Genomic DNA, 27478 nt, shown 5'->3' with positions numbered 1-27478 from the left:
TGCTCTGTAAAGAACGATAGATGGTGATCTGAGACATCTCTGCCGAAAGAGCACAATGCTGGTGCACGCGCAAATGTTTCAGAGCAACACCGGAAAATGGAGCTCCGCAGTAGACCACCCGTAAGTATTCACATGTTGATCCAACTACATCGTCAAGTGTGATTGCAGTGGGCAAGGGACCATCGGGATTCGGCCGTAGAACAATGGAAAGTGTCTGCTCTCTGGGCCAATCACATTTTTGCTACACTAGGTCGATGGTCGTCTCGACAATCGCCGTCATCGAGGCGAACGGCGGCTCGAAACGTGCAGCGCGCCACAAATGGCTCTTTGCACTACGGGACTTAACATCTGAGGTCATCAGTCCCCTAGAACTTAGAATTACTTAAGCTTAACTAATCTAAGGACATCACACCCATCCATGCCCGAGGCACGATTCGAACCTGGGACCGTAGTGGTCGCGCGGTTCCAGACTGAAGCGCCTAGAAACGCTCGGCCACCGGGGCCGGCAGCGCGCCACAGATGCAGGCTGACGGGAGCAGTATTATGCCGTGGGAGACATTCTCCTGCGCTGTGGTAGCAATCCAAGAAACTACGCTGATAGCTGCGAACCACCTACATTCCTTCATGCTCGATGTCTTCCCCGACGGTGATGTCATCTTTCAGCAGTATAACTATCCGTGTCTCGGAGCCAGAAACTTGCTACAGTGGTTTGAGGAGCATTACAGTGAATTCACGTTGATGTTTCTCCGACCAAATTCGCCTGGTGCGATCCTGTGAAACTCACCTGGGTCACTATCGGGCGTCATCTACATCTACATTGATACTCCGCAAGCCACCCAACGGTGTGTGGCGGAGGGCACTTTACGTGCCACTGTCATTACCTCCCTTTCCTGTTCCAGTCGCGTATGGTTCGCGGGAAGAAAGACTGTCTGAAAGCCTCCGTGCGCGCTCTAATCTCTCTAATTTTACATTCGTGATCTCCTCGGGAGGTATAAGTAGGGGGAAGCAATATATTCGATACCTCATCCAGAAACGCACCCTCTCGAAACCTGGCGAGCAAGCTACACCGCCATGCAGAGCGCCTCTCTTGCAGAGTCTGCCACTTGAGTTTGTTAAACATCTCCGTAACGCTATCACGGTTACCAAATAACCCTGTGACGAAACGCGCCGCTCTTCTTTGGATCTTCTCTATCTCCTCCGTCAACCCGATCTGGTACGGATCCCACACTGATGAGCAATACTCAAGTATAGGTCGAACGAGTGTTTTGTAAGCCACCTCCTTTGTTGATGGACTACATTTTCTAAGGACTCTCCCAATGAATCTCAACCTGGTACCCGCCTTACCAACAATTAATTTTATATGATCATTCCACTTCAAATCGTTCCGCACGCATACTCCCAGATATTTTACAGAAGTAACTGCTACCAGTGTTTGTTCTGTTATCATATAATCATACAATAAAGGATCGTTCTTTCTATGTATTCGCAATACATTACATTTGTCTATGTTAAGGGTCAGTTGCCACTCCCTGCACCAAGTGCCTATCCGCTGCAGATCTTCCTGCATTTCGCTGCAATTTTCTAATGTTGCAACTTCTCTGTATACTACAGCATCATCCGCGAAAAGCCGCATGGAACTTCCGACACTATCTACTAGGTCATTTATATATATATTGTGAAAAGCAATGGTCCCATAACACTCCCCTGTGGCACGCCAGAGGTTACTTTAACGTCTGTAGACGTCTCTCCATTGATAACAACATGCTGTGTTCTGTTTGCTAAAAACTCTTCAATCCAGCCACACAGCTGGTCTGATATTCCGTAGGCTCTTACTTTGTTTATCAGGCGACAGTGCGGAACTGTATCGAACGCCTTACGGAAGTCAAGAAAAATAGCATCTACCTGGGAGCCTGTATCTAATATTTTCTGGGTCTCATGAACAAATAAAGCGAGTTGGGTCTCACACGATCGCTGTTTCCGGAATCCATGTTGATTCCTACATAGTAGATTCTGGGTTTCCAAAAACGACATGATACTCGAGCAAAAAACATGTTCTAAAATTCTACAACAGATCGACGTCAGAGATATAGGTCTATAGTTTTGCGCATCTGCTCGACGACCCTTCTTGAAGACTGGGACTACTTGTGCTCTTTTCCAATCATTTGGAACCTTCCGTTCCTCTAGAGACTTGTGGTACACGGCTGTTGGAAGGGGGGCAAGTTCTTTCGCGTACTCTGTGTAGAATCGAATTGGTATCCTGTCAGGTCCAGTGGACTTTCCTCTGTTGAGTGATTCCAGTTGCTTTTCTATTCCTTGGACACTTATTTCGATGTCAGCCATTTTTTCGTTTGTGCGAGGATTTAGAGAAGGAACTGCAGTGCGGTCTTCCTCTGTGAAACAGCTTTGGAAAAAGGTGTTTAGTATTTCAGCTTTACGCGTGTCATCCTCTGTTTCAATGCCATCATCATCCCGGAGTGTCTGGATATGCTGTTTCGAGCCACTTACTGATTTAACGTAAGACCAGAACATCCGAGGATTTTCTGTCAAGTCGGTACATAGAATTTTACTTTCGAATTCACTGAACGCTTCACGCATAGCCCTCCTTACGCTAACTTTGACATCGTTTAGCTTCTGTTTGTCTGAGAGGTTATGGCTCCGTTTAAACTTGCAGTGAAGCTCTCTTTGCTTTCGCAGTAGTTTCCTAATTTTGTTGTTGAACCACGGTGGGTTTTTCCAGTCCCTCACAGTTTTACTCGGCACGTACCTGTCTAAAGCGCATTTTACGATTGCCTTGAACTTTTTCCATAAACACTCAACATTGTCAGTGTCGGAACAGAAATTTTCGTCATCACCGCGTACGCAAATAAGCGGCCATTTATTTAAGCGAATTATATGACCTGTGCGTAGACCTCTAACGCCACGCCCCTCCACAAACTTACCAACAAACTGTCGGATCCCTGATACGCACAATCACTGATGTAGTTCCAAACACGGACAAGCAAGCAATTAAGCATGTGGTCATAATGTATACTTTCCTCAATACGTGACATGACCTATGATTAATCAACACGCAAATTCTTTAATTTCGAACGCAATCTTCAGTGTGATTGTTTAAAGGAAAGAAAGAACTTAGGAAATTAAAGAGTTTAACGCCCCGTCGACATCCAGGTCATTAGAGGCGGAACACAAGCTCCGATTGCGGAAGTATTACGATGGAAATTGGCCGTTCCCTTTTTCAAAGGAAACATCTCGGAATTTGCTCTAAGCGAATTAGGGAAATCACAGTAAACGAATATGTGGAGTGCCACACGGGGAGCTGAACCGACGTCCTCCTAAAAACGAGTCCAGTGTGCTGACCACTGAACCACTTTGCTAGGTACTTTTCTTTAATTCCCAGTTTAACTATAGACGAAAATAATTTGTTGTAACGAAACTGCGACAAACACAATTTAGACGGTTTCAGTGTTCTATTCACTGTATGAACATGCATCGTGGCTTTGAAATGAAGTGCTGAAACGTGGAGCAGAGGAGCCCATAGAAATGGGGCCAGGTATCGAAGACCGTCGAGTGTATATGCTTACACACGAAACCAGCAACATACATAGCACACGCGGCTTCGTATAGGAAACCTGACGTTTGAAACATCTACACATCGAAGAAGGGAAAAAAGTAAAGAAAGGGAAGCATCAGTGTGCCACTAAATCACGAAAAAACAAGAACTGGACGATATAACTGACACATTTGTAATATTTGTCACCGATTGATTTTTGTGCGAACTCTCGGCTTCTGGGTGCCTTCAGTACTCCGGGAAGGTTACTCCTGGCGCTCACGAAATGTTTCCACCAATTTTGCTCTCGAGACAATGTAAAATTTAGCCGTGGGACAAAACAGTATATTCTATGAACTGTGCTCATTTCAACAGCGATATGTTTCGTATTAAAAACGTAACCCTGAGTAATATCTAAACTTCTCGTTATAGACGTGGAAATCACGAGAATAGTGGCCACCAGTCTTACAATCAAGACCAACGAACGTAAATTCGATATTAAATATCTGGGGGTCAGGCAAATGATCCTTTTACCAAACAGTAAAAAGAAGTTCCGGAAATGACGGCAACAGTAGTCACTTATGGAAATGCTAAAGTAATAAATATCGAAGTCACGAAAACAAAAGCTATCAAACAGTAAAAGAAGAAATAATATTGAATATGGAAGAACTGGAATATATCCAAGAACTAAAAATTTAGAAATTAAAAGAGACGGATGTACGCAGGAAAAGTTTCCTGTTTATAAAGAACAGGAGTATATTTTTGCCCCATTATTGACTTCAGTCTGAGGAAATATCTTATAAATAATTTGTGTTGTGTGTTACGTTGAAAACTGCAGGAGCTTTGGCACAGAGAAAGGACATAGAAAGGGCAGATACTTGTGGAAAGTGGGTGCGATGAAGACTGAAAAAGTGGGGACGAATTAGTCAGGCATTAAGTGCAATGAACAGTGGGAGAAGACAAAAAGATCTGTAAAAGAAAGAAACGGATAGCAGGAAATGATGACAGAAAGGAACTGCTCGCCGAGAAGACAACAAATGAATCAAAACGAATTACATATTATAAATATACAACTACTACTTTTTTTTGTAGGCTTCTATTAGAATGTTTGAATTTACACAACAGAAGTAATTGGTGCCGGAGATTACATGCAGCAATCGATTGTGTGTCTCAGCAACGAATTTAGTCAATAACATTAATTACGTCAGAGAATGTGAAGGAATCATCTACACAGAAAATCAAACAACAGGCTTATATAGGGGGATACCGTTTAGCCTCCTTGCTGCAACAACTACTGCAAGCACATTGCAGCGCACAACACTACTACTTTTCGACAGAAGCCGTTTGTATTGAGAGCTAAATTCGGAGTAACAGCGTGTACTGCAGAGGCAGACACAAAGGCGCGTCTGTCAGAGGCAGTGCAGAAGAGGCGTGTCCGGCGAGGCTCAAAGCCGACACTTGATAACCGCTCATCCGGCTGGCCTGTTCTGCCGCACATGGGAGTTGTACCGACAGCAGCCGAGCGGACACACAACACTCGGCGCTCAGGATCGCCGCGCTAACTCCCCAAGTACTCCACGCTGGTGGTTAATACTGCAGGGAACACGAGGCACAGGCCAATGGCCACTACGCAGCAAGCTGGGAGAGTCAGTGTGTCAACTCTGTTAAAGTGCCTGACACGTTAAGGTTACAGATTAAAGAGTCGAAATTCAGCCGCGGCTACTCTAGACCTGGCGATATTAACTACGACCAGTAGTGCTGCTTTTGACTCTAGTTTAACGCAGTGATCGAGCAACAGCAGCTCAGTTGGCCAAGAATAGAATAGTTAACCGGTCGAGATCCTACTGAATTTCTAAGTTGGCATATAGGGGAATAACGGAAACTTAAATCAGTATGGTAGAGAAGGGACCGCACGGATTGAATTGTCCACAAAGATTTTCTTCATACTTCTAGTGTGAGAAGATCAGTGTCCGGACATCAATTTCCATAAGCACACTTTCTAAAAAAAACTCGAAAAATCTACTTTGAACGTTTAAGAGCGCAGTTAAATATAATAAATTTCGAGCGATTTAACGTAACTGCTTATGGGCAAGAGTGCGGCGTTGGAGCCCAGTAATCGCCAGGTTGCTGATTCGATTCTCGCTAAACGCTGTCTTCTTTACTTTTAGTTGAATTCTATATTATATCACACTGAAACGTTGATTAACAAATACCGAGTAACGATAGTTAATAACCAATTGCTTGAAAATGAGGGTATTCTTAGTAGGTGGAAATTTGGTAAAAATGCGAAACGTCTTATTGTTAAATGAAATACAAGGTGTTTCAAAAGGAATGACCTCATTTTGGACGGTAATAATTACTAAACATGGGACGCGCCGCCAAAGAAATGTGTGTTGTTTGAATGGGCGCCGCCTAGAGTTTCAAAAAATCTCCGTGCGTCTTCTCAGTTTGTAGTATGAAAGAAGAACGCGTTGTGTGTGCTGCAGTTTGCAAACAGTCTGACGGTCTGTAGCACGTCATCTTCGTGGTGTAGCAATTTTAATGACCAGTAGTCTATTTTAATACGGTTTCTATCAAGTCATAGTACTAAAAGGAGAACCAATTTTGCTGAAGATTAATACCTTCAACCGTCTTATCTAATGACATGCCGACGAAAATGAGAACAGCCAGAGCTAACACAAACGAATCGCGGTCTTGTTGGAGGAACTGTTACCGTATTTCATAAAGTGACTTAAGGGAAGTGCGAAAAATTGCGTCAAGGATGGGGATTTTGGGCCGTGTTAATACTTTCTCCACAAGTTTCTTTCCACCGTCTCGATCGATGCGCTGTAGAGCACCAGTAACTGTTAAGTCTTCGCGCTTAGCAGAACGTGTTAACTGCTCGGCCCTTCCTGCCCATGGAGACTGGGGCCGTTACTCGAATTCGCGTCGAGAGAGACGAAAGGAGAGAGGAAGGAAGGAAGGAAGATTAGAGTTTTAAGATAAGGTGGTTTGTGGAATACAAATGTACATGGAAATCCCACTGATGAAGTTGTAACTATAAAAAGAAAGGAGATAATGGTTCAACGCCACGTCGGCAGAGACGTTATTTAAAAGGCAGAGCACATGCTCGGATTGGGAGTGGATGATGAAGGGACTCTGTTACGTTATTTTCAAGCGAGTGACACCAGCATTTGTCTTGAACGATTTACGAAAACCTAAATCGCGATGGTCGAGCGGGGATTTGATTCGCCACCCTCCAGAATGAGAGTCACTGTGTCACCCCGAAAGTGTGGACCTTTTGTTGCAAATGTGGCTGGAGTCCAATATTGTATTAGCACACATCATTTACTGTAGCATAAATACGTACGACACTGAATTTCAAGAGATCACACACTAAGGTGCAGTGTCTTTCACAAAATAAGAAGAAAATAACGGTAACTTAGAATGTTGAGTGTTGATTGCAATGAAACTGAGCCAATACGTAAGACATACGAATCGGCATAAGTAAAACGTACCAGTACATTGTCTCAGTGCGTCGAACCTCTGTGGAGGGGTATTAGCATCAACATGCTCTACGGCAGTGGTTGTCAACTCTGACGGAACACTTAGAGAATCCTTGTATTATTGTGGGAAAAGTTTATTTTGAAGAGTAATAAAAATTTTAATGAAACTAGAAAAACCTGTTTTATTCATTGATTACTTCAGTTTTAAATCATAACCAATAGCATACAAATCATAAGAAAATCTTTAAAAAGTAAGAAAAATGTCGAAAAAACCGCCATGTTATTAATAGTTTTTCACGCAGCACCTATACACTTCCCGCGGAACGCCAGTGTTTTAAGGGACGCAGTTTGGCAAACTCAGCTCTACGGAGGCAGGTTAGAAGATGGATCTGGGCATTTCACGAGCAGAACTGTTCTCTGACAATGATATCAATCCACGAGAAAAACGCTGCTGTATTGTAGGTTAAGACGATGACCCACTCCACTTTGTAAGGATGTACACAAGCATCAAAGAAATTCCCCCTATAAATATGAGCAGTAACAAATCTACTGGAAATACCAAGAGCTGTGTGTATCGTAATAGAACCGTTGTATGAAACCTAATAGTGTTTTCTAGCAGCTAAATGCACACGGTGCCATCGCATCTGCGTTCAAGTACTCAGTGATACAATAGTGATAAAATAACTCTTATATCTTTAGAAATTCACACACTGCTGCGTCATCCGCATACGTCAGCAACTTCTGCTTTACGCTAACGCTTAAAAATAAGCAGACGTTCATCTTCAAGGATTGCTTGAAAATAAATGTTTGTGGGCAATGCAAACAGCATGCTGGATCGAGACGTGGAAACAGGCACCTCTCTTTCGTTTGCGAGGTTCTCCTATCGAGTTCCGGATATACTTCACGGGCAGCTATAAAGTTGTAGCATGCGACTAGGTCCTTACGATTCCTTCCAGATCTGAGATGTCGAGACGAACAGTTTGCGACAGAAATCGCTTTCCCTAATCGATGTTCAATGCAATGCGAGAACTGTTAGACATGTAACAAGATAACAGTCGCATATTTAGGATAAACTCAGCCAGCAAAACATTCCGAGTATGAAGGAGGAAACACTTCAGGGCTATATTTGTACAGTGTGAACCAGAACACCGACATATTTTCAGAGGTTGTTCAGTGACACGTTCTGAGTACTTTGGTAGAAGGGAACCACGCTCCCGTGGCTCGTTACAGAGTTATTGCATTTCGTTTGGTTCCTTGCCACAATTAGCTTCGTATCTGTGTTCCAATGGAAACAGGGCACATCAGAGCAAGTGGCTACAATATGAGCTGTGTGTCTGATTTCCATTCGCTCACGGTAGCTGCTGTTGACAACGGTGGTACACATTTTACTCTTCATCTTTAAGCTTGTATTCAGTACTGCTCGTTCCTGTCTTCGACTTGTTTTTCCGGCAGTGTTAGTCGTACGTTCACAGTGATACTCGGCTATACGGCTACGTTTACTGACGAAGAGTTGGCCTACACATAGCTGGTGTCCGGTTCACCGAATACAATGGAAGAGTGGCACAACGACGCTATGCTGAGCCTTTCTCACAGCGACGGTAGCCACGCCACAGTACAGTATTTCGTTTGAGGGCTGTTGTATTACTGTGTATTGTGAGGGGTACGTTTTGGCTAATGCACATTATGGGATTCTTCACTGCTGTGAAGGTATTTTCACAGAGGGTGACTACGGTGAAACACCGAGTGAATCACAATTACATTATTAGTTTGTAACGAGGCGCCGAAGACCATGGGTCTCTTATACCATAATACTCAAAGTACCCCTGAACAACCTCAGAAAGTTTGTCAATCGAGTTCTGCCTCACCCTGTATACACTGATTGAAGTGAAAACCGTTACATCATGACCACCTTGACCGAAGGCTGCCAAACAAATACTCCAGAAATTGCAGGCCTGTTAGATCCAGATTTCATCCTTACGAAAGCTTATTTTCAGTTTGGGAAAATTCATCCCTAAAGATGAAAGAAGCAATAGAATTAATAGAACTTTTAGAGTTGCCATTGTCTTTCAACTATTTCCAATTTAACGATAAATATTACTACCCAGAAAAAGGTTTGCTCACGGGGAATTGTCTTGCGGGAACCTTGGTACATATTTTCGTCAACGACCTTGACAAAAAATTATTTACCCAATACCGAGTACACAAGAATATTTTATGCGGTATGTTGATGGCATTATAGCTCTAATCCAAGGTGATAAAAATATGTAGAGGTTTATTTACAGGACTTCAGCGGTATGCACAGAAGCACGCCGTTCACTGCTGAATTTGAGGATAATGACAAAGGTAACTTTTTGGGTTTGACCATTGACAGTGGTAGTTGTGGTAGTTCGTTTCAGAGCTTCAGGAAACCATGTACCACTGATCTGGTAATTAACGCCAACTCGTGTCACCAATCTAGCTATAAAAAAGCATATTTTCGTTCAATGATATATAGACTTTTGAATCTCCCCTTAGAACAACCAGCAATTGATGAACTTACTGTTTTGAGATACACTGCCATTAGAAATGAATATGAGTCATCCTTAGTAGATGAATTAAATATAACAATTAAAAGGAACCAGATCAAAAATGAAACACGTTTGCTGGTTAAAACCAAGTACATGCCAATGACCTACCAAGGAACCAAGCAACTGTTTCAGACAAATGTTATAGCAGCTTTTAGTATGGGTCATAAGATACAATTTAAACTTCACCATAATGGTGTATCACCCCGCGATTTATGTAGCAAATCAGTTGTGTACATATGACATTGTGGGGGGAGGGGGGTGACAGTTTCTTTGTAGGGCAGACTGGCAAATATTTTTTTGCAAGATTTGGTGAGCATATGGGTAATCACAATAAAACAACTTTTGGTGAGCATTTACGACTCTCCAACCATACAGTCTATGAAACTGAACACATTACGAAAATATTGCCACCTAAGAGTAAAAAATTAACAGTTCCTTTAATAGTTTTGAACATATATTGTGAAACTGAGACCCCCCTCCTCCACTCCCTGCTGCTCCTTCACAAAATTTACATGCAGTCTTCTATCAGAGCCCACCCCCTCTTTATTTCCCACAACTCCCACCCCACTTTTTCATTTTTTCACCCCCACCCCAAATTTCCAACTCCCCTTTATTCTTGCCATAACAAACAATTTTTAACCTTGCACCACCCCACTCCACCCATCATCTTTCTGCCCCTCCTCCTGTACATTTCCCTAACCCTGTAGGATTCCTTCCCCTTCCCGCTACCCCTTCCCTCCTTTCCACTATCTCCCCCCAAGGGCCGCCCTTTCTCCTCCCCCGCTATCCACCCATCCTCTTACCCCACCCCCCTGCTTTTTGGATTTATTGTTCTACGGTGGGTACAATAATTTTTTGTATGATTAGGCTTGGCTGGATCAGTGAATGGTATGTACAGGATGTAAATAAAAAGATTGTCATGTACAGTGGACGAACTCATCGGATATTGCGGAGTACTGAGCGCGTTGTAGCACATGATGACAGTCTAGGAGGATTATAAATGTTTGTTACCATTAGGTTTTCCATACATGTAATTTATAACGGTGAAATGCGCCATATCAGGCGTAAAGATTTACCTTAGTGGTTCCTTTAGTCTATAGAATGTTTTTAAATTGTGCATAAAAATTTTTTTTTGGCCTAATTTCAAAATATTTCAATATATCGCCGATTAATGCGATGGCGCCACCTGACGTCTACACGGCTAGTCACAAGGGCACTGCGGCGCCTCAGTTTAGTCCACGTGAGGTCGTCAACATGGCGTTTAGTTTTAACTCTACTGCTGCTATGGATGTTGTACTTTTACCTTTTATTCATTAGACAACCCATCTGGGAGCATTCTGTTTTATAAATGGCACACCACGTGTTTTTTTCTTATGGACGACACATGTATGTGAACATATATGCAAAGGCAAGTAAAAGTTTTTGTACTGTTTGAGTCTTCCCAAAAACTGGTTATTATCTTGTGCAGATTACCGATTGCCTACTTTCTTTTCATACAGTGTAAATCTGAAGATGACAGAACGATTCTGTCGAAACTAGTATTTGGAATAAAGGCCGTAAAATCAAGCGATCTTTACTTTCACAAATATATGTAAGATGAAAGGTGAGAGTACACGATGGCTAAGGTGTATATCTGAATTAAATGGCCCTTTTCAAGTGGAAATCGCAAAATAGCTTGCCTAGTGGACGTGCACCTACAGCTTATCGCCATTTTTCGGACAGATTGAAGAACTGGTATGAAACATTTGATAACTTCGTACTGACATACCGTACGTACACTTGGCTGTATGCAATGAATGCAGAAAAGAGTGTTGACGAGATGGGCTCAGGCTGAGAGGGTGGCAACTTCGAGTGTCTGACGAAAAAATTGATGGCAGAAGCTGAAATCCGGGCAGAGGTTACAGGGAGAGAGTGACTTCAAACCGTCGCGAACTCCTACTTGAAGCTCGGTTGAGATCTCGAGCTGCCATGTGCTGTTTACTGCTGATGCCACACCACAAACAGGGACTCTGACAGTGTAGAGCCAGTGTCACCTGGGGCGGTGGCTAGCATTCCGCCGAGTTCTGGCGCGAGCTTTGCTTCCATTTGTGGCGGTTAGATCGACACAAATGTTTCCTTAGGCGATCTGGTGAAATTTCACACGGAGCAGCGATTCCTGAGACCCATACCAAACAAACACTTGGAATCGTGGGGAGCTATTGGATGTGACAGAAGGACTGAGTTAGTAACTGATGAAGGGAGCCTGAATGCTCACCAGTATGTGACAAGAAGGGTAAAACCTGCTGTCAAACTCTTCATGACCACAGTACCGAACGGCATATTTCAGCACTATAATGGCGAACCAACATCGCATTTCACACCACTAACACGTTGAGTATCGCGCGGATGCTTGGTTGACCTGCCAGATACCCTGATTTGTGACCCAAAAAATATGAGTAAGATCCGATGGGAAGTAGTATACTTTCATTCCACTGAGTAACCATCATGAATTGAGACAGCAAGGATTTCTACCATAGCAAGAAATTCCTCAAGATGACATTCGCATACTGTTTTCTTCTATGACACAAAAAATAGACGAATATATTCGTACCGTCGGAGATCGCACAGGCTCAAAATGATGATGAATGTCTTCACAAGTTTAATAATTATTGGTCTAGTGTTTCATAGTGTGCTATCTTCCACTTCTGTTATTTAGATCATAAATTCAGCGTAACATTACTCAAACCATTGTTGTCAATCAGGTGCCAGGTGCTTGACACAATTTCTCCAGTTTAATACTGCTACTTCCTAAGTTATGTTACTAAAAATTTCGCTGGGAAAGATTATTGTTATTTCGACATTTGATCACAAGTTAAATAACTAGGTAAACTATTATTCTGGCACACACGAATGTGTATACAGAACCACACTGGAACCTGCCCTCAGGCCAACAAGGCTCAAATTTACAGCTGGCTTGACAAGCGGCAGCTGTTGGCGCGGAACAAGTCGTACACAAGTCTTGTCAAGGGCTGCGCCGAGGGACTAGTTTATGGAGGCGACTGCGACTGCCGCACTCGCGCGTGGCCGGCAGCCGCACTCGATAGCGCTCCGTTGCGAGGGCGCCGATCGATGGCTCGTCGCACAACAAATGCGGGACGCCACGCCGCGCCGCGCCGCGCCGCCCGAGGCCAGGCGACCGGCTCTTCGGAAGTGGGAGGCTACTGTGGCGGCCGCCAGGAAACTTGCGCCAGTTCCTCTGTGCTCCGGAACTGCAAGTGGAGCGGTCGGCAGGGTGGGAGTGACAGTCGCAACTGCTCTGATGCTGGCTGAAATTCACGGCAGCAACTCCCTTGAGGCGTGCACTACAAATATCTGATTGTCGGGGAGACAATCTGAGGCCGTATGCATATTGGTTTCACGTATCGAACAGTCCAAAAACTCCGGTTGTCTCATACTGTGGGCCCTCAAGCTGTGCGGGCTCTCGGTTGGTAAAAGGCAGTGTGGGGAAGGATGCGTCTCAAACAGCCCCTCCTCCTCAAGTGCCCTTACCTGCCTTCTTGAGGCGGAGCTGTTAAGCCTTCGGGCAACTGAAGGGTAGGGGCGCGACAGTGTACCGAACAACTTGTACACTGGTTCTGATAGCTGCATTTGCTGTGGTGGGATCCTGCCCCAAGTCGGCGAAGGCCACTCGCCTTGTCTTGGACCCCAAGGCATGCTCCGCCAAGCCGGGGCGTGGTGACATGTCCCCGGTCAGGTTAGATGGGTCCAGACCTCCGAACGTCTGGGGGACCGGCCCGGCACCTGAGTAGGACCGGGTCTTTGGCCTTTGGTGGGAACCTGGCCTAGTAGGGGGCGAAGGACGGAGAGTGAATCCGCTCTCCCGGAATGCGGGTGGCATTCGCCGATAAGGGAGCGGGTGAAAACTGTGGTGGTGTGGCTGTTGAAGAGGACTAGTGCGCTGTACCCTTGGCGTGCTAAACCTGGCAGCTCAGTTACTGATGGCTCTTGGTCAAGGGGCGGGACCGGTGAGCGAGCTGTATATAGCCTCCCCCCATGCCAGAGAGGCCGGTCCGGGGCAAGAGGCGGGCCTCCACTTTTACACTCTCTAATTATCAAAATGGTTGAGAATCAAGAGAGTGGTAATACGTTAGATACTAGCGAAATTTCGAGCCTCGAGAATGTGTCTGTCGCTGAGCGACATGCGAAGTTTTTGAAATTGCTGGATACTAGCATCAAAAATGGTAAGATCAGCAATTATGCTATTAACCATATTAGGGACTTTGTAGCCAACTGGGCAATCGCCCACTCTCAGTTAGAGGGTAGGGTGACAGAATTAGAGAAAGAAAATGAAAGACTTAGAGGTCAACCGGCCCGGTCTTATGCTGCGGTTGCAAGGGCCCCAGTTGCCAAGGCACCGACAGCGAAACAAACTATACAGGATAACATTAAGAAAGTTACTCCCACAGTGTTCATTAAACCTAAACCTGGTGATGACATTAAGGCTGTTAAGTCAGTATTCGAGAAGTGCATTGATCCTAAGAAGGATAAGATAAAGATAAACAATGTACGCACTGCAAAGAATGTGCTGATAGTAGAAACGGCATCACAAGAGGACTGCCAAAAGATTTTAAACAATGAACAATTAAGCAATAAAGTGAAGTGTGAACCTCCTCGCAAGCGTCGACCTTTGATGTGTCTGTATGACGTACCTACGTACATGACAACAGACAATCTGGTAGACGCAATATATACACAAAATTTTGATATGAACATGTCAAGAGGAGAATTTGATGAACAGTTTAAGTTACGCTTTAAAGTAGGACCACGTGAGAAACTGACAGTACACCACGTGGTAGAAGTCTCGCCAGGTTTATGAAAATCACTAACGAGAATGGGTCGGTTGTATGTTGGCTACTCTGCGTTGAATATAAAAGATTACCTGGCGGTGCCGAGATGCACTAAATGCCAGGACATTAATCATACGAATAAATATTGTACGCAACCCGATGTCATATGCGGCCATTGTGGCCTCTCTGGACATATTAAGAAAGGCTGTCCTAATAAGGACAAAGCAGCAGTATGTGTACCATGCAGAAGACGAGGCCGTAAGTGTGGTGGACCTAAAGATTGTCCAATCCACCGAATGTTCTTAGATAGACTTATCCAAAGAACAGATTATGGCGATATTTAAAGTGGTACAAGTCAATGCCATGCGCAGCCAGATGGTTGCACATGAGCTAAGGAAAGTAGCGGAACAAGAAGGAATAGATATTCTATTGATACAAGAACCGAACTCCTGTGCGGGTCGAGTCTCTGGTTTTCCCGCAACAGCACAGGTGGTCTCCTCGGGTGGGAACCCCATGAGTGCAATTATAGTATTGAACAAAACTATTAAAACTACGATATTAAATCAGTTCTGTAAGCATATTATAGTTGTACAACTTAATTTGTTGTCCTACAGTATGTACGTTGTAAACGTCTACTGCCAGTTCAGACATGACATGAAGATTTATCTTGATCAGCTGAATTGGATTCTAAGAGTTTTAGCCGGGCAGGCTATAATTGTAGCTCTTGATGCTAATGCTAAGTCCCCACTCTGGCATAGTGATGTACAGGACGGTAGGGGTGTGGAGCTTGTTGATTTGATAATGGAAACGGACATGCATGTGCTAAGCTTGCCTGGGTACCCCCCGACCTACTCAGGGAGGGCGGGTGCAACAACAAATATTGATGTCACACTAGCAAGCGAGAGGGCAGCACCCCACGTCCATAACTGGCAAGTAAGAGAACATCTAACTGTCAGTGATCATAACTGTATAACATTTGAAATAGCGCCGACCATCGCGGATGTGCCAGGCGAGTGGGTGGAACGGTTCAATTATGCTCGGATAGACTGGGACCGACTCGTGCAGGGGTTCAGTCCTCCTGAGTTCGGGGAGGACATAGGTAATATTGATGAAGCTGTGGAGGAGCCGGTAAGCTCCGTGCAAACGGCTATCACACTGGCTGTACCTCGAATAGCGAGATACATCTCCAGGGAGTCCACCCCATGGACCCCTGAATTGACTGTGCTCAAACGGTCAGTCAGAAGGGCGCGAAGCAACTATCAAAGGAGCTTTGCCCACGACGAACGACAATACCACCTGCGTATTTATCGTCGTCTGAAGCAGAGATACAAGGATCAGTTAGACATTTCAAGGCGCCAATCCTGGGAAAGATTTGTGAACGATCAGCTGGGAACAGACCCTTGGGGAGTTCCTTACAAAATCGTTCGAGAAAAAATTAGATCGCCCATGATGCTGTCTACGCTACGTGCTGGGGATGGAGACACGACCAAGAATTGGGAAGAAACAGCAAGATTGCTGTTGGCACATTACTGCCAGATGACATCGAGGACCAGGACTCGCACGAGCAGCGGGTAATACGTCAGGCGCTCTCGATTCCGTATCTTAACGATACAAACGTGTGCCCTTTCTCAGCAGAAGAGGTAGAAGCAACCATCTACACCTTTGCAAGGAAGAAGGCGCCGGGTCCTGACGGGATCCCTGTGGAGATCTTACAGGGACTCGCACACTTGGTCGCCCCGGCACTAAGTCGTATTTACAACATCTGTTTACAAAGGGGCTATTATCCACTAAGGTGGAAAACTGCAGAAGTTGTAATTATCAGGAAAGGCCCTGATAAAGATCCAACAGTGCCGAAATCCTATCGGCCTATCTGTCTGCTGGATGTAATGGGCAAAGCATTTGAGAAGTTGCTGGCTGACCGTCTCCAGAGTCATCGAACTCTGCATGGTATGAGTGATAGGCAGTTCGGATTCCGAAAGGGTCGCTCCACCCAGGATGCGATCAATGAGGTTTGCCGAATTGTTCACTCTGCGACATCAAAGTATGTACTTGGCATAATGATAGACATCTCAGGGGCCTTCGACAACCTGTGGTGGCCGGCACTCTTCTCTCGCCTAAGAGAGATTGGGTGCCCGCAGCTGCTGTATGGCTGTCTGGAGGCCTACTGTGATGGAAGGACTGCTAAGATAACGGCTCCTGGAGCCCTCGTATCTAAAAGAGTATCCCGTGGTTGTCCCCAGGGATCGGTGTGTGGTCCCATTTTCTGGGATATTAACATGGAACCTTTGTTGAACGTCCTGCAGCGAGAGACTGCAGTTCTGGGAGTCGTTGCTTATGCGGATGATCTCGCAATTCTAGTAGAAGGTGACACTCGCAATGTGATCGAAGACCGATCACGACTGGCTATTGAACTGTTAACCAACTGGTGTAAGAAGACTAAAATGTCTATTGCACCACAAAAATCGCTATATATGCTCTTGAAAGGCAAGTTAAATAGGGACCCAACAGTCAGAATTAATGGCCAAGCAGTGTCGCGACAGAGATATGCCCGTTACTTTGGGGTATATTTAGATGAGAATTGGAGTTTCATTCCGCATATTGAGCAAATAACGACAAAGTCCTTAGCTTTGTTCAATAAGATAATATCAATTGGACAAAGAAGGTTCCATCTGCCGTCAAAGGCAATAAATATCTATCACAACAGCATATTGGCACCAATAGTAGGGCACGCATCCAGTGTGTGGGCCCACAGGTTAGCTCTGGTGCGGCCTGCCGCTGCTGTCAGGCGAATACAGAGGAACGTTCTGTTGAGATGCATTGGAGCATTCAACACGAGTCCAACAGATGCACTGTTGGTAATTATGGGTCTATGTCCATTAGACCTAATAATAAGGCAGCACGCAGCCTTCTATTGGTTGCGCAAACAGAACATCGACAGGGTACAAAACATAATGGGCATTCCTCTGGTAAGCGTCAAAGCCATCCGCAAGAAAGTGCTTGACATTTGGCAGGACGAATGGGATGGATCCAGTACGGGCCGTAGAGTCCATGGGTTTATACCCACAGTGAGGGGAAGACTAAATAACAAGATAATGAAGCCCTCGCAGGGCTTAGTTCACTTCCTCACATGACACGGTCCCTATCCCACGTACCTGCATAAAATAGGGAAAAGGCCAACACCGGAGTGTGACTGTGGTGCCCACGAAGGATCGCCAGAACACATAGTGTTCGAGTGCCCAATATATGAACAGGTTGTCTCAGGGGAGAGGCAGCTTCTGCGGACTATAAATGTTAATGAAATATTGACAGAAAGCGAATTGTTCAGCAATTTCGCAAAATTGGTTAACAAAATCTCAAGGGAGGCCCAGCGAGCCTACCTTGGGAGAGAGTAAATGCGCTTAAGATCTAATGCGCAATTGTATATATGTAAATATTATGTTTGTTTAAGTGTTGACTTAGAGTAGTTAGTAGTTGTAGTTAGATCAGCATGGTGGTGGGGGGAATAAAAGAGTTGCATAAATGGAGTGGTTTCTCTAGTAGTAGCGGCCCGCCTCCACGTGGCTAGGGACGGGCAACTCTCTGGCAGGATTCCAGAGAGGCTAAGAGGCCGATAATTCACAAATGGCAAAGTTGCTTAATAAATAGAAAGTATGCAGGCACTAATAAACCACTTCTGTAATGCTAATAGTAGAGATAGTTAGTCTCAATACGCCCACTCAAAAGTATTAGGAAGTGGGTTATGGATGGTTCATAAATTTGGGAAAAAAAAGTCCAAAAACTATTTTACATGAATTACTCATATATCGGCCTCTTATCCACGATACATCTACAAGCCGAGATGCCTTTTTCTTTTGAGCGTAACCTAGTAGGGCAAAAAAATTAGTCATCTCAAGACACATCACGCTTAAAACCGTGTAAAAACACATCTAGACGTGGTAATGGCCTCAATTCAGCCAGGATGCAAGTACGCAAGTTTGTTTACGTACGTCATATTCATCTGAAGCCCATCATTGACAGTTAGATCCATAGAACCAGCAAGTCGCGGCGATGTCTGTTATTATGTGTCTCCCGCTCTTCCAAGTAGTCCCATACATTTTCTACGTCATTTACATAGGAATATTTAGCGTGCCAATCGAGATGCGATAGGGAGCCTGAGTGTTCGTCAAACCAACAAATGCGTGCAGCTAGTGAACATGACTTCTTACCTCCGTAGACGGGGGCGTCCATAAAAAACTTAGCAAGAAAGGGCAAAATCTGGTCACCGAGAAGCTGCATCCACATCTACATCTACATGATCAGTCCGCAATTCACAATCAAGTGCTTCGCAGACGGTCCATCCAACCACCTTCAAACTATTTCTCTACCGTTACGCAATCGAACTGCGCGCGGGATAAACGAACATTTATTAATTCTTTCTGTGTGTGAGCTCTGATTTCTCTTATTTTATCATGTTCATTTCTCATTATATAGGTGGGAGCCAACAGAATATTTTCGCAGTTGAAGGAGAACGTCGTTTATTGAAATTCACGAGATGATCCCGTCGCAATGAAAAACGCCTTTGTTAATGATTGCCATCCTAAATTGTGTATCATATCTGTGGCACTTTCTCCCTTATTTCGCAATACAAAACGAGCTGCCCTTTTTTGAACTTTTTCGATGTACTCCATCAGTCCCATCTGATGTGGATCCCACACGGCACAGCAATATTCCTACAGAGGGCGGACAGGCGTACTGTAAGTAGTCTCTTTAGTAGATCAGTTACATTTTCCAAGTGTTCTACCAATAAATCAAAGTATTTGGTCAGCTTTGCCAAGCTACATTATCTATGTGATCGTTCCAATTTAAGTTATTCGAAATTGTAATCCCTAAGCACTTAGCTACATTTACAGCCTTTAGAATTGTGTAACTTATCGCGTAATCGAAATTTAGCGGATTTCTTTGAGTATTCACACTTTTCATTGTTTAGAGTCAATTGACACTTTTTGCAGCATACACATATCTTATCTAAATTATTTTGGAATTGGTTTTGATCATCAGATGACTTTACAAGACGATAAATGACAGCATCATCTGTAAACAATCTAAGAGGGCTCCTCAGATTGTCTCCTATATATCGTTTATCTAGGTCAGGAGCAGCAGAGGGCCTAGAACACTTCCTTGGGAAAAGCCAGATACTAATTCTGTTTTTTTTTAATGACTTTCCGGCAGATATGACTAAATGTGATCTTTCTGAAAGGAACTCGCGAGTCAAGTCGCACAACTGAAGCGATACCCCGTAGGCATGAAATTTGATTAGAAGAGACTTCTCAGGAACGGTGTCAAAAATCTTCTGGAAATCTAAAAATATGGAATCAATTTGACATCTCCTGTAGATAACACTCATTAGGCCTACTTCGTGAGAATTGCTGTATTTCAAAAGAACGATATTTTCAGAATCCGTACTACTTGTCAATAAATCGCTTTCTTGGAAGTAATTCATGATGTTCGAATACAGTACATGTTCCAAAATCCTATTGCAAATCTACGTGAGTGATATGGGTCTGTAAATTAGTGGATTACTCCTGTTTCCTTTCTTGGGTACTGGCATGACTTGTGCAAGTTTTGTCTTTTAGGTGCGAATCTTTCAACGAGAAAGTGTTGAAATAAGCATTCTACTGATATGAATTTTTGAATTTAAGTCGTAAGCAGACGTTTATCAAATAGCGATGCGGGTTGTGCTATTTCCTGCTAGACAGTTTGGTGGTGAAATGGAAGCAATCGCTTAAGAGAAACAATATATAGTTAAGCGGCGCTCACAGAATGTCGATAGTAGCGCATACATGTCTAACTATTGCTAATACGTTACTAACGGTAATATAACATTGTTATCGTTTATGAGCGAGCAATGGTCAAATTTAAAGAGCGATAACAGGGCGCTCGGCGGTTATTTCAGCGTCACTGTAAAATGTACACGAGCTCATTTTGGGATCAAAGTACCAGTACTAAAGCCCTTCATTCAGTTGTAGATGACAAATCTTATAAACTCACCAAGCCGCATCTACGTTACCTAGGAAGCAGACGACGCTCGTTCGCCATCGTTCTGTCTGTAAAAAGTGTAACACGATACCAGTTGTTTCTAATCCTATGATATCTTCTTCCGTACAGTACACTATTCGTAAGAATCGTTTGGACTATGACACTGGTTGTCAGTGAACTGCCGAGCAGCTTCTAGAATTGTGCCCTTAGGGACAACTATGCCGACAATCAACTGGAACAGACTTTCCCAGTAGCGTGCAGCACCTCACTCGCCATGGCATTGACTCCACAAGCCACGCTGTTCCACGACCGCTCAAAACCACTAGCAGAACGAAGACTCATCACAGTAGCGTCCCAAGCAGTTTAATTAGCTCAATAATAGCTTAGATAGGTTCAACAGCAAGTCAGTAGATTATGGAGGCCAGGTGAGAACCTTTATGTTCGCGGAGCTCTTGGTAAACCACTGTTCTACTGTCCGGGGATGCAGCGCTGTCCTAATTACTGCGCAGTAGAGGGGTGCAACAGAATAATAAATGGATATCGATGGACGATGGAAGAAGTAGCAGAGTCTATATTTCCCCTATGAGGGCATCGCCAAGGACAATGTATCCGTTCTTAAAAATGGCTCTGAGCACTATGGGACTCAACTGCTGAGGTCATTAGTCCCCTAGAACTTAGAACTAGTTAAACCTAACTAACCTAAGGACATCACAAACATCCATGCCCGAGGCAGGATTCGAACCTGCGACCGTAGCGGTCTTGCGGTTCCAGACTGCAGCGCCTTTAACCGCACGGCCACTTCGGCCGGCGTATCCGTTCTTAAAATCTGATCGAATGGACTGCAGCTCAGATATATTCATTCACAAACTACGCGCTATAGCTGACCATAACGGTGACAGTTTTACAAGAATCGAGGCCGCACCGTCCTTGATGCGACGCGACACCCCATAAATGTCCAGTGTCTGCATAGCAATGGGAGTGGAGAGTACCATTCACTTTTCTCTAACGACCTTTTCTATATTTAAAGATTAGTTATACTTTTCCATCTCGAACATTACACTTCAATACTTTCCTACTATAATCGAAAGTAAAACATCTTTGCAAAGACAGTAAGAAGCAATTTTTTTCTCTAATGGCATTTCGCAAACCGTTTTTTTTTCGTGTGCTCACATTTTCTGCTATGATGCTTATCAACTGTTTACTGATTTTTTTACTTATTCCATTATGTACGAATTCTATATTTCATGTATTCTAAAATAAAAGAAAATTCACTGATGATGGCGAGTGCTCGCCGAAATCAGTCTGGAGAGAGAGTCCTTCAAGATGTACTCACAAACCCTACACTGCGATGTCTCCGCAGATTGATTAATGGTGCGCTTCGGAGTATTCAGACAACAACGCCGAAGGATATCATAAATCCTGTAATTTTTGATTAATGAAAGTGCATGTCCTAATGAAGAGCAGTTATACACAGTGAACGTTTGAAAATCCCTTTTCTCCCTTTCTTTAGGGAGTTGTCTAACAGTTATCCTACAGAGCAGTGAATCATTGTTGGGTAAGAAGTCCGTCTGTTCCTCAATTAGCCTGTGACACCAGCGTCCCCGTAAATCACCGGCGTTGCTGATAAGTTTTTTGAGGCCTTTAGTGAAAGCATTTTATAATTAGGGAGGTGACGCACGGTTAGCAAGCTGGACACGCATTCGGGAGGACAACGTTCAAATCTCAGTCTGACCATCCAGGCATAGGTTTCCCGTGATTTCCCTATATCGCCGAAAAGCAAACATGCCCGGCCGGTTCCTTTCGAAGGGCATGGCTGATTTCCTCCCTCATCCCTCCCTAATTCGTCTCTAATTACCTCGATATCGATTGGACGTTAAATACTTGTCATCCATATGTCGTATGTAACAGAAAAAAAATTATACAATGCCGGGGGGTTCACAGTTATGTCATAAAAAATGTGCTTTGGCGCAGCAGAAGGACAAAACTGTTCGCTCGGTTATACAACAAACACAAATATTAAAATTTCTCCGACTGAGTTCTCTAACTCACTGCTCTTTAGTTTTATTATTCTTCTTACTCAATATTTGGATACCTAAGCAACTGGAATGAGTTTACTGGACAGAGCTCTGTAAGTTCCTAAATACATACTTAAATCAGAAGGAAACGTAACGCCGGGGCACGCCTAATTGGAATGTAACAGGACACTTATTATTCTGAGTTCTACTCTTGTCAATATATATAACCTAAAGTGGCCTCCTCGCGTCCGTGTGTATACGCAGGGTAATCTCAAGAACTGCAGTAGGTATTTTAACCCGGTTTTGACTAGTTGCTACACTGATTCACGAGGAAGGTTTGTGTATACAGTTAGTAAATATTTCGTATAAACTGTCTGAATTAAGTTGAATTAAAGTTAAGTTGTGAAAACGATGTCGTTTCCACCAAGCGAACAGCTGCCATAAGAGTAGCTGCGACTCGAGAACGCGTCTAGTGGGACCTAGTTCAAAAAAATGGTTCAAATGGCTCTGAGCACTATGGGACTATACATCTGAGGTCATCAGTCCCCTAGAACTTAGAGCTACTTAAATCTAACTAACCTAAGGACATCACACACATCCATGCCCGAGGCAGGATTCGAACCTGCGACCGCAGCGGTCGCGCGGTTCCAAACTGAAGCGCCTCGAATCGCTCGGCCACACCGGCCGTCTAATTGTGTTTTTAAAATGTTATTATGACTTCTGTGTTATTATTTATGATTAAAACCACAAGTAACCACTGAATAAAACAACTTTTCTCATTTAAAAAAAAAAATTATTAACTTGCAAAATATACAAGGTATTCAAAGTACAAGGAGTCTCCAAGTGTTCCGTCAGAGAAATGGTTGGGTATCCTCTGATTAAATGAATAGGGAAGTGTAATAAATGTCAGTGACGTCTGTCATTGACTAAAGGAACTACATGGGATAGTTTAGTCGTCTTATGAGGGTCACCGAGTGAGGTGGAATACTCATAGAGACACTGAACTAATATTCGGGAGACGTGGAGTTCAAATCGCCGTCCGGCGATCCAAATTATGACTTTCTGTTGTTTCCCTACGTCTCAGTACCGGAAATGGCCCTTGAAAAGGGACATGACCGATTTCTCACATCCTTGCCCAATGATCCGTTTCTCATGACTTCGTCGCCCACCGGACATTAACACTTTATCTTCTTCCTTCATTTTTCTTAACCCCTCTCTTGAACAAACGAAACCATTTACAACTTACAAGATATTTCGATCGTACTGCATGAATGACGAAACGTAGAATGAATGACACCTTCAAATGTGTGGAGTGCGGCTTTAAAGCTTCAGGGCAGCGGTGGAAGTATCGCATGGTAGGTATTGTACTTCAATTTAGCTGGTTCTGCGACAGCGAAATGAGTGCTTAAACGGCCGCCGGCAATAAAGTGCAAACAAAGCAACAGGTCGGTGTAAATCAAACAGAGAGAAACTTGCTCACTCAATACTGGAGTAGTCTGTAAGTACATTCGAGCTACAAATTGCCATTCTGCCAGAGATGTGTGCAAACAGCAACAGCTGGTAGCGCAGCCAGAGGTCTCTATTTAAAATGAAAGCAGAATCAAAGCTAGGGTTAGATTAACAGCTTACAGCATGCGATGAATAAATTGACGGAACAGGAATTGAATTGCTCGTACTTCACAGATGACTGCATAACATGAATAAAATTGCTTTTTCTGTCGCTTAAACTACCTAGAAACACACATTTTTCTCTTTCAACATGTTGCTCATAGCACTCCAAAATTGTGATCCGATGTTAACCGGCAATTGACCTCCTTCCAGATTTTATGCCACACACTCACTCCAAGAATCATTTCAAACTTTTAATGCATATAAAAATTAACCAAATTCACATTAAAAGGGACAACTAATATACACGTTTAGTTACCACGGCAACGACAAGTTCTGTTCCCTCTCCCCTACACACACACACACACACACACACACACACACACACACACACCTTTTTCCACAATGTCCACAAATTACTTTCTTGCCTGTCTGATGGCGAACACAAGGGAGTGTGGGTAGGCATGATACCAAAATTTTCTCCAGTTTCTTCCCCTCTCCGGCCATTCGTGCCCAAAAGATGTTATCCAATATGATTAGATATATCGTCCGTTTTCAAAGAGCCGATTTTTTTTTCTTAATCAGCAGTATTCTTCGCCTCCCGGTATGGAACAAGTAGTGTTTGCTTAAATCCCCCATCCTGTTTTTAGTAAGCTCTTCCTAGTTGTTCTTTCCTTCTCTTTTTTTTTTGCATTATGTCCCACATTCCTGATATCCTTGGTGTACTTACATACGTTTTACTTCCTTCTCTTCTGCTTCTTTTTTCTCTCGAGACACCCTCTTGAGTCTCTTTCCTCTGAGATGTTTCGTTCTCTCATTAGCTATCACTAGCAAGACTTAACGCACAACTCAAACTTAACTTCCACTCATAATGATTCATGAATAATGAAGTTTAGATAGTGAAATCGAGTTTCCACTTATGTATTTACAATTAATCACGACATAAAGGTAATGTTTTCAAGATACGATTCACAGATCCCCTTGAAGCACCAACCACATCAACTCAATTTCGTACAATCAGGCACTATCCGTAAATCAATACGATTTTTGTGTGACAGTGAGAAAATTGTTAATGAGTCACCACAGTTGAGGTGTTCATCTATTACCACTCCAACACATTTCGCAGAGGGAGAGAAATTTATGCATATTCCATTTAGGATTAAAGGTGGTAGGAATTCCCATCAGTTTTTACTAATGAACCAATGACCAACCAGGATCGCATGGACTAGCTTTCAGATAGACTGAGCTTTAAGTGTATGTTCCGTCCCCATACTGATAATTTTCACTCTTCAGCAACGATCATAGGCTATCCTCAAGATAGCTGTTTCAACACTATGTATAACTGGAAGCCAAAACCTTAGTTGTAGTATACGTACTGAGCCAGAACAGTTGACATGTATCTGCCGTACAATGAGAAGGGTATCTGACCTAATACCAGACTCTGAGGTACGCTTGATATTATCCGTTCCCATTGCTACTTATTGAAGCAGATGGCGTGTTATAATGTGTGCGGAAGCCTGGCTGTTATTCGGTAAGCTGGTCACATGTTAATTACAGCAAGGAACTGCGTTTAGTTACCACAATATCACAACTTGAATAATTTCCTTTACATGGGACGATATCTCCGCATTTCGGTCTCCTATTTCTGCAACAAAATGTAATTGAGAAACCCACGATCATTTTTAAAGGACAATGTAAAACTACTGCACTACGTACCGCACTAAAACTGCGTAAGCACTGGCATTATATAGTATGACCATCTGTTTGGCCCCGCGTATCGAGGTCATGTTAAGCTAGTAGCATATTGGGAAAGAACGCACACCAAGTTTCAGCCATATTGGTCTAATTCTTTGTGTTTGGCATTCGTGTGAACCAAGGAAGTCGAGTGATTGTCAAAAAATGAACGAAGAAGAATTTCGTGTGGTTATTAAACATTACTTTATGAAAGGCACAACGCCTCAGGAGACTAAAGAGAAGCTTGATAAACATTACGATGACTCCCTGCACCTTCAATTAGAACAGTTTATAAGTGGTTTCAAAATTTTAGGAGTGATGCTGAACTCCCTAGACGCCCTGTGGAGGTTATGATTCCAGAAATCATTGATAAAATCCATGATATGGTGATGGATGACAGAAGAGTTAAGGTGCGTGAGATTGCTAGTGCTGTGGGCATCTCGAATGAACGGGTACATAATATTTTGCATAAACATTTGGACATGAGAAAGCTATCCGCAAGATGGGTTCCGCGATTGCTCACGCTTGACCAAAAACGGAAACTTGTGAAGTGTTGCAAGGATGGTTTGCAGCTGTTCAGGAAGAATCCACAGGACCTTAAGCGTCATTTCGTCACTGTGGATGAAACATGGATGCACTACTATACTCCTGAGACCAAACAACAATCTAAACAAATGGGTTACCAAGGGAGAATCTGCACCAAAAAAGGCGAAGACCAGTCCTTCGGCAGGAAAGGTTATGGCGACTGTCTTTTGGAATTCGCAACGGATAATCCTCATCGACTATCTGGAAAAGGGTAAAACTATTACAGGTGCATATTATTCATCGTTATTGTACCGTCTGAAAACCGAGCTGCAAGAAAAACGCCGGCGATTGGACCGCAAAAGTGTCCTTTTCCATCACGACAAGGCACCAGCACACACCTCAGCAGTTGTGGTTGCAAAATTAATGGAAATAGGATTCCAACTCGTTTCACATCCCCTCTATTCTCCAGACTTGGCTCCCTCAGATTACTATTTGTTCCCCAATTTGAAGAAATGGCTGGCGGGACAAAGATTTTATTCAAACGAGGAGGTGACTGCAGTAACTAATAGCTATTTTACAGATTTGGACAGTTCCTATTATTCGGAAGGGATCAACAAATTAGAACAGCGTTGGACGAAGTGTATATGTCTGAAAGGAGACTATGTCGAAAAATAATAAAAGGTTTACCCAAAACATGTAAGTAGTTTTTATTTTTGCACGGACTTTTCAAACGCCCCTCATATTTGGTCTATATTTACGAAAAAAACTCTCATATATATATATATATATATATATATATATATATATATATATATAACAAATGCCCAATATGCGCAATTAAATATTTTTTAATTTGGCAATACGATAACGTCACTCTGCTGGCAAACGAATTTAATTATGAACTGCCTCTTTGCTAGCAAAACACAGTTCAGTCTTCTAACCTAATACAAGGTTCGCCATCGCAGAGCAGAAGATCCTTAAATTTTGGCTGAATAATTTGTGATCTTAAACGGGTTCACATCTTTTTTGACAGTAGTTATCTTTCTCGTATTACAATCTCGTATTTATATTTACGAATTATCTGAGACCAAACTATAATTTTTTCAGCAGTCCAAAGCCATCCAAAGTTCCTCAATTCATTCTCAAATTTTATTAA

General features: G+C 43.3%; 1 protein-coding gene across 1 annotated transcript in view; it reads right to left on the bottom strand.

The window, feature by feature from the left end:
* The window catches only part of LOC124782512 (adenylyl cyclase-associated protein 1), a 266157-nt gene that overhangs the window by 84692 nt on the left and 153987 nt on the right, over nucleotides 1–27478 (bottom strand). The window lies entirely within an intron of this gene.

The sequence above is a fragment of the Schistocerca piceifrons genome, chromosome 1 (genome assembly GCF_021461385.2).
Source record: "Schistocerca piceifrons isolate TAMUIC-IGC-003096 chromosome 1, iqSchPice1.1, whole genome shotgun sequence".
Lineage (NCBI taxonomy): Eukaryota > Metazoa > Arthropoda > Insecta > Orthoptera > Acrididae > Schistocerca > Schistocerca piceifrons.
Note: the sequence above shows the minus strand (reverse complement) of the source record. Positions and strands in the feature narration are given on the sequence as shown.